Genomic DNA, 11,220 nt, shown 5'->3' on the forward strand with positions numbered 1-11,220 from the left:
TTAGGAGGCACTGCTAAAATACACTGGCTCAGTATGTGGTTGGAATGATCCTGAACTGGATCAGTTTATGGAGATGGGGGACAGTAAACGCAGATCCCATATCAATGGAACGAGGCAGAGCTAATGGCATGAATGTGCAGGTAGGCAATGCACGAGGCAGATGAGAACCGCATGGAAGGAGCTGCAGTGGAAGGTGGTTGAGGGAAAAGGCACTGGTTTTTACTGCAGAAAGACATCTGGGGGGACAAAATTCGTTCTTCAGCAACCCGATGACTTAAATAATAATAATAATAATCTATCCATCCATCCATCCATTATCCAACCCGCTATATCCTAACTACAGGATCATGGGGGTCTGCTGGAGCCAATCCCAGCCAACACAGGGCATAAGGCAGGAAACAAACCCCGGGCAGGGTGCCAACCCACCGCAGTAATAATAATAATAATAATAATAATAATATTGTTGTTGTTGCTATTATAATATTATTATTATTGTTATTATTATTATTAGACGGATAACAGCAAGAGTGAAAGGGAAGGTCTACAGGACGGCAGTGCGACCAGCTAGGTTATATGGGTTGGAGACGGTGACACTGACCAGAAAGCAGGAGACAGAGCTGGAGGTGGCAGAGTTAAAGATGCTAAGATTTGCATTGAGTGTGATGAGGATGGATATGATTAGAAATGAGGACATTAGAGGGTCTCAATGCGAGATTGCATTGGTTTGGATATGTGCAGAGGAGAGATGCTGGGTATATTGGGAGAAGGATGCTAAGGATAAAACTGCCAGTTAAGTGGAGAGGAGGAAGGCCTAAGAGAAGGTTAATTGATGTGGTGAGAAAGAATATGCAGGTGATGGGTGTAACAGAACAAGATGCAGAAGACAGAAAGATATGGAAGAAGATGATCCGTTGTGGCAACCCCTAACGGGAGCAGCAGAAAGAAGAAGAAGATTATTATTATTTAAGGCAGTTTCACAATTACAAAATTGCATACAAAGCCCATTTTAGGGGCAATTTGGGGAAACTTTAAAGTCTTCACCATAGAAAAGACATGACTGAGAATTTTGGGATGGCATGTCAGTGCTGTGGTTAGCATTACTGCCTCATAGCCTTGTTTCTCTCTGTGTGGAGTTTGCATGCTCTCCTTGTTTAGGTGTATGTGTGTCACCAGATCCTCTGGTTTTCTTTCCATATCTCAAAGACATGTGCGTTAGGATAACTATTTACTCTGAACTGACCTGGTATGAGTATGTGGGGGAGTGACCGTGTCCAATATGTGCTAGTGCCCAACTTGCTGCATGGTCTACACTTACATTTAATACCTGGATAGCCCCTGCTGCCTGAAATCCAAATTGGATAAGTGGATAGATGAACAGAAGGATGGTTGAGTTGCATAAGGTTTGCCTAATCCAATTTATCTTAAAAGTAAAGTAAAATTAAAGTGAAGACCACCTATCAAAGACAAACCCAGCAAACAGGCACACAGTGGCCCCATGTGGGCAAACTATGGGCAGTGTGGTCCTGGGAAAACCCAATTAAATACCATACTAGCCCAGTGTGGAGGCAGCTGAAAGTGGACCCCTGAACAAAGTTTTCCAAGTGTCCCAAAATGGGTTGATCTCTGGCAGCACAAGTTCAACAAATCCCTCATTGGTCCAGAGATCATGGCCCTGAACTCAGAATAAAACTGTTCCATATCATTCTCCCAATGTTTAATATAGACCTTAAGTCAACAAATGCAATTTGTATATTTTGTAAAGTACGTTTATTACTATTTGGTTTGTTATTATTTTTTCTCTTCTTGTCTTTTTAACTCTTAATGCCTCACATTGAGTCGACTGCACCTTCAATTTCATTGTTCCTTTGTAAAAGTGACAATGACAATAAAGATCTATCTATCTATCTATCTATCTATCTATCTATCTATCTATCTATCTATCTATCTATCTATCTATCTATCTATCTAGATGTTTTGGTAACATCGGACTGATGTAATCATTACCCTTGTAGCTTCTCACTTTTTAATGTTGTCACAGAGTAAGTATTCTTATGAATTAGTGTGGTTATTGGGTTTTAGATTTTGATTGTAGAAGTAGGAATAACAATTTGAACCAGTAATAGGGAGGCACAGTTGCCTGAGGTTCATCTCCTCGGTCCCCCACTGCATGAAGTTTGTCTTGCTCATTCCATGTCCATGCAGACTTCCTCCAGGTGTGGTTTCCTTCCACAGTCCAAACATACACAGTTTAGGTGATTGGTGATGCTAAATTAGAGTGTGTTGACCCTGTGATAGACTGGCACACTGTCCAGGGGATTTGCCTGCTTGTGCCTGCTGCTTGTTAGGATAGGCTCCAGCTGCCCTGTAATGCTACTCTGGATAAGTGGGTATACGAAATGGATGGATGGACCAGTAAGGTTTGAACTCTTTCAGGTTCAGGACTTAGTTTCGGCTCCCTGTTCATTTGCCCACACTGAGCCAAGTGTCACCGAGTCAATTTTACCCCAATGTGCAAATCGCAGCCATTGTTAGCTGCCCTCATAGGGCCAAAATATGTGCCCACACTGAACCTACACTGTCCCAATGTCAGTTTGTTTGCTGAATAAAGTGATACAGTCATAGTAGACATAAAGAACAGAAACTGTCTTCAGTCTCCTGGCAAAACCTCATAAAAAAAATAAGTGAAAGAGTTCTCAAAAAGAGAAGCCACAAAGCTAAATTAATTTTTATGAGCGCTGGTATAGTGAATATTTGTGTCATCAAGAAGGGAGGCATCTTGAGATCTTGGATGAGAATTCATGCTCTTTAAGTAGTGTGTACAGCCATAAAAGGAGGTTGGTGTTGACCGTTTTATAAGTGGACAAAAAATATTTTCTACATAATTTTTCATGTTATAGTGAGTCATTACTGTCAAGACAGCTGAGAAGAATTATGATCATTGCATTTGACTCTAGCATCTGCATTAAGAACTTGATGTAGTCCTAGTGTGTGTGTGTGTGTTTGCTGTGTTGTGTGTGATGGCTTAACACCCTTTCCTGGGAAAGCCCCTGCTTTGCACCCGATGCTTACTGGAAGAGGCTTCAGCTTCCCTGAATGGGCAGACTGAGAAGGCAGATGGATGTTGTCATTTTAGTGGAACTGATAAAAACATGACAAAGGACTTTATCATCTAAGAAGGAAGGATCAGTTCACGTGATGTCTGAAATCGTACCGTAAAAGGGGGCTTGAGGTTTATAGAGAGTCATTCAAAAACGCATTCATGTGCTTCAAAACTCAAAGAAAGGAGAAGTAATAATAGTTGATGCAGCCTTTAAACTGAAATCAACCGAGTCCAGTGCCTAAATGGCTCATGAGGTTGAAAAGCTTTGCGTAATGTTATCTGTGTTTGTTTTCTTTTAGACATTGAATCATGTGGCTGTCGAGCAAACTCAGATCACTTGTTCAGAGTCACACAGTGAAGACAAAACCACAATGTGGCAAACTGAAACTGCATATCAGGTAATTGAGTCTGTTTATTATGGAGCGCAGGCCTCATTGCCTGATAAAGCTGATTCATGAATTTTTAATAAACATTGCTGTTTGTGTCTTTCTAGTTAAGAGTGAACACTGTTTCATCATTCTGACTGTCCTGTCTTGGGTGAAATGGCAGTGCCTCACAGTTTCAAGTTTGAACCCCAGGCCCAGTCAATATCCATACGAAGTTGGCACATTGTCTGAATGCCTGTTTCTCCAAGTGATGTTTTTTTTCCCTACTGGGTTTTTTTTGGGAGTGTTTCCTTGTCTTCTCAGAGAGTCAAGGCTGGGGGGCTGTCAAGAGGTAGGGCCTGTTAAAGCCCATTGTGGCACTCCTTGTGTGATTTTGCGCTATACAAAAATAAATTGTATTGTATTGTATTGTATGTTGTTTCCTCTCATATCTCAAATATGTCTTCAAGTGATTACGCAATGGTTATGTGGGCAGATGTGCCATGAAGTGCACCAGAGACTAATCCAGTGGTGGTTTCTGCCTAGGAAGCTAATCAAGGACTTTGTTAAATGGTGCGACTCAAACCACTTACACCTGAACACCAGCAAGATCTTAGGATTTTAGGAGGCCCAGGCCCCTCATGGACCCCGTGATCATCAGAGGTGACTGTGTGTAGAGGGTACAGACCTATAAATACCTGGGAGTGCAGCTGGATGATAAATTGGACTGGACTGCCAATACTGATGCTCTGTGCAAGAGAGGACAGAGCCGACTATACTTCCTTAGAAGGCTGGCGTCCTTCAACATCTGCAATAAGATGCTGCAGATGTTCTACCAAACAGTTGTGGCGAGCGCCCTCTTCTATGCGGTGGTGTGCTGGGGAGGCAGCATAAAGAAGAAGGACGCCTCACACCTGGAAAAACTGGTGAGGAAGGCAGGCTCTATTGTAGGCACAGAGCTGGACAGTTTGACATCCGTGGCAGAGCAACGGGCGCTGAGCAGACTCATGTCAATCATGGAGAATCCACTACATCCACTGAACAGGATCATCTCCAGACAGAGGAGTAGCTTCAGTGACAGACTGAGGAGATCGTTCCTCCCCCACACTATGCAACTCTTCAATTCCACCCGGGGGGTAAACGTTAACATTATACAAAGTTATTGTCTGTTTTTACCAGCATTGTTATCACTCTTTAATTTAATATTGTTTTTTTTATCAGTATGCTGCTGCTGGATTATGTGAATTTCCCCTTGGGATTAATAAAGTATCTATCTATCTATCTATCTATCTATCTATCTATCTATCTATCTATCTATCTATCTATCTATCTATCTATCTGGATAAACTCTGCATCAGCCTTCACCACCCACAAATATGAATATTTTAATCCAAAATTTACTTGCTAACTAAAAAAGATTACAATATGCAAGCTTTCGGGGCAACTCAGGCTCCTTCTTCAGACAAGATTTAATCAAAAAAATTACATTTTACATTACATCTTGATTGATGTAATTACATTAGGATTACATCTTGCTTGAAGAAGGGGCCTGAGTTGCCTCGAAAGCTTGCATATTGTAATCATGTTTAGTTAGTCAATAAAAGGTGTCATTTTATTCAGAATGGCTAACACGATTCAACACCCTAGTACCCCAAAATACCGACGCTTCGCAACGGCGAAGTACTGCCTTAAAATTTTTATTATGAAGAAAATTAAACCTTTTTTAAACTGAGGGAAAATATGGCAATAATTATTTGTTAAGGATCTCTTTGTATACCACATTGTTAGTTCGGCCCTCCGGTTGTAATATGACTAAGTAAGTAGGATTCAGTTAGCGTTGGGAACCCGCATACCAAATTTCTTGAAGATGGGCCCATAAGTAACAAAGACTGTTGAAAAGTTCAATATGGTGGTCGACAGTGGCATCATACCACCGAAATAAGTACCAAATTTCAGCCTTCTACCTACACGGGAATTTGGAGAATTAGTGACGTTGGAAAGTTCAATATGGCGGCTGACAGTGGCATCATACCACCGAAATAAGTATGTACATTGGTTTCGGTTAGTGCAGGGAAGCCACCTACCAAATTTCGTGAAGATGGGGCCATGAATAAGAAAGTTCACTATGGTGGACGTTGTTGACCGTTATGACCGTTACGCATAAAATTTCGAATTGAAACCTGCTTAACTTTTGTAAGTAAGCTGTAAGGAATGGGCCTGCCAAATTTCAGCCTTCTACCTACACGGGAAGTTGGAGAATTAGTGACGTTTGGAAAATTCAATATGGTGGCCGACAGTGGCGTCATACCACCGAAATAAGTACGTACATCGGTTTTGGTTAGCGCGGGAAGCCGCCTACCAAATTTCGTGAAGATGGGGCCATAAATAAGAAAGTTCAACATGGCGGATGTTGTTGACCGTTATCGACCGTTATGACCGTTACGTGTAGAATTTCGAAATAAAACCTGCTTAACTTTTGTCAGTAAGCTGTAAGGAATAAGCCTGCCAAATTTCAGCTTTCTACCTACACAGGAAGTTGGAGAATTAGCGATGAGTCAGTGAGTGAGTGAGTGAGTGAGTAAATGAGTGAGTGAGTGAGTGAGTGAGGGCTTTGCCTTTTATTAGTATAGATGTACACAATATAATTGCTGTAACTGTGAAAAGCAAAATCATATAAGCATGCAACTATGCATCAGAAAATAGACAGAAACATATGCAATCAAACTCTGAACACAGCACCAATTATAGAACAGTAAATGCAGGCTGCATATATATATATATATATATATATATATATATATATATATATATATATATATATATATATATATATATATATATGCAGCTCCCCAAACACACAACACAAAGGCTCAAACAAAATGTAAAAGGAACTAAAGAGTTCAGGTGTTTCCAACCACAGCCACAAGTACGGCAAACACAGTAAGCACACAGCAATGCTTTCCTTTTCTCTTTCTTCTCTCTCTCTTTGCACTGCCTCCACTCTTCCATGCAAGTATTGTCCTCCTTCCTCCCAACTCTTGCTCATTGAGTTGTGGCAGAAAGACCCTTTTCTCCAATCCCCAGGAGTATTTCCAGTGATATGAAGCTGTGGCACCAAAGCATTTCCAGGTGAGATCAGGACCCTCCCGAGTAGGTACTTCCAAATCCCACAGTTCCCCCTGGTGGACCCCAACAGGGCTGTCCCCTAAAATTATAATTCCCGGCATGCCTTGTGGGCATTCATGTGGGGATCCCAGCCTGGGCTGGCTGCCATCTAGTGTCCTGGGGGAGACAAAGTCCTGCATAAGCTGTCTCCCCCTGTCCTTCCAGGTTGAGGGTGTCCTCATACATGTGCACACTCACAGAGGAGTCTGTCTGGAATCACCAGGGGGCGTTCAAATATAAACAGGAATTTATGAGCTACACTTTATTTATTGAATACAATTAAATAACCTACACACTATTTTTCTGTGTAGTCTCCTGCCACTGCAATACACTTGTCCCAGTGCTCAAGAAGCTTCTTAATCCCAGAAGAGTAGAAGTCTTTTGATTGCATGTTGACCCATTCTTGCACATATTTCAATAACCGCCTCATTCGACCTGAATTTCTTCCCTCCTAAAAATTCCTGAAGTGGACTGAAGAGATGATAGACCCTCTCTGAATGACTTGCACCAATCATACACTTTAGACTGAGAGAGAGAGACACTCATCCCCAAACTGATTTTTAATTTTGAATAAATCGGAGATGGAATTACTTCTTCATTTGTCAAAAATGTAATAACAATTTTCTGCGCAACACTACTGTGCACTTCTGTGATTACAACTGACAGGAAGCGGGGAAAGGGCAGCTAGCACTACTAACGACAACTTCAGACATGCATGTGTTTTTTCCAATGAGTCATGTACACTGTGAGTGGAAAAAAAACACACCAAAATGTTTTTCATCACATCTTCAACAATAGTCGGCCGATTTTGATAAAATTGGGAACATTGTATAAACTTGTGTCAAAGCCTGGTCAAAGCAGTATAAGATCTTACTTATTTATAAATTTGGTTGCCATGGATACGTGCGAACGCTGACGATAAAGTTTGTAAACAAGTTTGACCCTTGCTAAATTTGCAGATAAAAATGGGTTTCAGTACAGAAGACCGAATTTTTATTAAGAATTTGGTTCTGCTAAAGGGTTACAGCAGTCGTCGACTGACGAAAGAGTTCCCACAGAAAGGTTGGAACAAAAACGGCCTCGATGTGCTGCTACGAAAGATTCGGTCGACCGGCACTGTGGACCGGTAACCAGGCAGTGGTCGATCACGCTCGGTGCGTACACTTGAAAACATTGAAGCTGTTAACGATCTTGTACTAAGCCAAGAAGACGCACCACAGTATGAGGGGCCAAACAGGCCATAAATCATATATTTCTGTGTGTAATCTATTGGTTTACGTGTGAACACTATTGGTTTATGAATATTTACTATCGGTTTGCGTGCATACTTAATTGGTTTGCCTGCGTACAATACTGGTTTCATTCATATGAACTATATTGGTTTGTGTCCGTATATTATCCGTTTGTACGTGTATGTCACTGGTTTGCATATGAACTATATTGATTTGCGTGTGTATATCACTGGTTCCAGTACGTTTGTTATTGGTTTGTGAGTGAACTGCATTGGTTTACGCTTGCATGTTATCGGTTTGCGTATGAATTATATTGGCTTGCGTTCTGTGTCGGTCTAACAATGGATTTGCGTATGCACTATATTGGTTTCATGCACGTCTTATACTGGTTTCATGTGGGTAACCTGTCGATTTTGCGCTTGAACTCTATTGGTTGTATGTGTGCACTATGTCGGTTTCGCGTATGAAACATATTGGTTATGCGTGCGCACACTATCGCAACTCTGTGTATGAACTATATCGGTTCTGCGTGTGAACTATATTGGTTGTTCACGTGATCTTCAGAGGAAATGGGCGGGGCAAGAAACAGGAACTCAAGGGCCGGTAGAGTCATGGAGTGTAAAGAGAAATGTCTAGGAGACGCATCTGCGTTTAAGCGGCACTGTATATTTTTCCGCACCATACGTTTGCGAAAGGACTTGGTGGTAATTATTACTATTTAACAGAATCTACCCTTGAGTCTGTAATGAACACAAGGCTGAAGTTAGGTACGTATTCGGCCGTCTTCTTATTCGGTCCCATCTACATGCTTGCTTGCAACCCGCAGCTGTACTTGTTCACACAGTATTTGCAAAATTGTTACTTATTCTAAAGGCAAAATATTCAACATTTACGATTGACGTCTTTATGCAACATAACATTTAGTTACTACTAGTTACATTTATTATGCCCGGTGACCCCGCACCGCACAGACAGGTGAAGTGACTTGCTCAGGGTCACACAGTGTCAGTCTCAGGACTTGAGCCCACGAACAAAGGGTTGAAAGTGCAAAGCCATAACCGCAATGCTTGCACATCTATAACGTGTATATTAATTGACTAAACGTGTCCATTCTATGAAAAGCTAAACATTTAACATTTAAGACCTGCATGGGTCAGTTACATCATATTGGGCCACCTTACCTTTCACAGTTTTGTGAAAAGACAGATGCGTTTTTTAAGATGCAGCGGAGTTTTGCTCTGCCCAGTGGGAGTATCAGGGTGAAACTGACAATGTATTCCCACTTCAAGATCAGATAAATGGGATTTACTGTGATATTTAATGGGCACTGTAAAGTGTTAAATGGCGTTGGGCCACCTTAATTTTCATAGTTTTGTGACATTGGCATATATAAACTTGTCCAGGATAGATTCCTTTGTTAAATTAGAGTTTAACAATTTTGACCCGTGCAGGACCAAAATGTGGAATATTTATTTTTCAAATAATGGATCAGTCTGTAATGATGCCGATTAATGTACACGCTGTAGAATATTTTGCATCACTGTTATAATAGAATAAGAAGCTGCTTTGCAAAAGCTGTGTGAATAAGTAGCTGACTGCAAGCTTATACTGGGAGTAGCTGGGAGTGAATAAAATGCCAGCCGAATGCACCTAACTTCAGCCCTGTGATCATTTCAGAATTAAGGGAAAATACTGGTAAAAGAATTACCACCAAGCCCTTTCACAAACATACAGTGACGTGCAAAAGTATTCAATCCCTTTAAAAGTCATCCTAATTTTCTGCATGACAAAAGATTTGTCCACATATTTATCCATTTGTTTTTTTTAATGTGAACTCTTGTGTTGTAACAAAACATTATCAAACTCCAAATAACTTAACTAAAGAAAAACTCCAAAGTGATTGTTTGCCTAAGCATTCAAGCTCAACATATTCATACTTTGTCAAGAACCTTTTTTCTGCAGTAACAGCCTTTATTCTTTTGGGGTACGTAAATATGCCCCAGTTCTGCACATTGCTCAGGCGTGATTCTTCCCTATTCTTCTTGGCATGATTTCTAGGTACCCTCTATGTTGGTGGGATGGTATCTCTGAACAGCAGTTTTCAAACAGTGCCCCAGATTCTCAACAGGGTTAAGATCAGGGCTTTGACTTGGCCATTCGAAACATTCACCTGTCTGTTTTTGAGCCATCCCAGTGTCACTTTGGTCTAATGCTTAGGGTCATTGTCATCTTGAAAGCTTTAAATTCATAGTAGACTGGAAGAGTTCACTTGCAATATTGTGTGGTATTTGTGCCCATCTATTGTCCCTTCAACTCTGACAAGATTCTCAGTCCCAGCACATGAAAAACATCCCCGAAGCAAGATGCTGCCACCACCATATTCCACTGTAGGTCTGGTGTTTCTTGTGGCATGGGCAGTGTTTGTTTTACACCACACATTCTGTACCTCTTTGAAGTCTGAGAAAAAAAGTTCTATTTTAGTTTCATTTGACCATAAACCCTTCTCCCCACATTTAACTGGAAACACACCATATGTGTTTTTATCTGGACCATCATAAGGAATGGGTTCCTTCTTGCCACCTTCCTGTAGAGGCCTGTTTAATGGAGAGCTCTTGAAATTGTGGACCCCTGCACCTTCACTCCAGTTTCAGCCAAAAAGCATTGCAAACATCTGAGAGTGACGTTTGGATTTCTAGTTTCCTCTCTCACCAGTTGATGTCTAACTCTGATGTTCAGTCTTCAGGGACGGCCTGTTCTAGTAAGAGTCAGGGTGCTGTGATGAACCTTCCACTTTCTGATGATGGATCCAGCAGTGCACAATGGGACATCAGACTCTTGATATTTTTATAATTATTTCCTGCTACCTTGTGCATTTCAATAACTTTATTTCTCACATCAGCAGAATGCTCCTCTCTCTTGATTTTTTCAGTGACTGTCCAGCAAAGACTACGGCCCCTACGAAGGGGGCTTTTAATATCCAGAGAGAAAGGAGCACCTCATTATGTTTAATATGACTGTCAAATGTCTGCCACCTTTGTAATTAATTTGTCATTGGTGTAAACCTGGAGCTTCCAAAGCACAACTGCAGAGGTTTAAACACTTATGTAAACACTAACTTTGGAGATTTTCTTCTTCAATTAAATGTCTACATAAAATAGTTTATTTTGACTTTGGAAATGTTTTGTTACAGCATAAGAAAAAATATGGAATGAATAAATATGTGTACAAATATTTTGTCTTGCATAAAATTATGACAACTTTCATGGGGATTGAATACTTTTGCACGTCACAGTATGTTTGTGAAAGGGTTTGGTGGTAATTATTTTTAAGTTAGGTGCACATTCAGCTGCCTTTTATT

The sequence above is a fragment of the Polypterus senegalus genome, chromosome 3 (genome assembly GCF_016835505.1).
Source record: "Polypterus senegalus isolate Bchr_013 chromosome 3, ASM1683550v1, whole genome shotgun sequence".
Classification (NCBI taxonomy): domain Eukaryota; kingdom Metazoa; phylum Chordata; class Cladistia; order Polypteriformes; family Polypteridae; genus Polypterus; species Polypterus senegalus.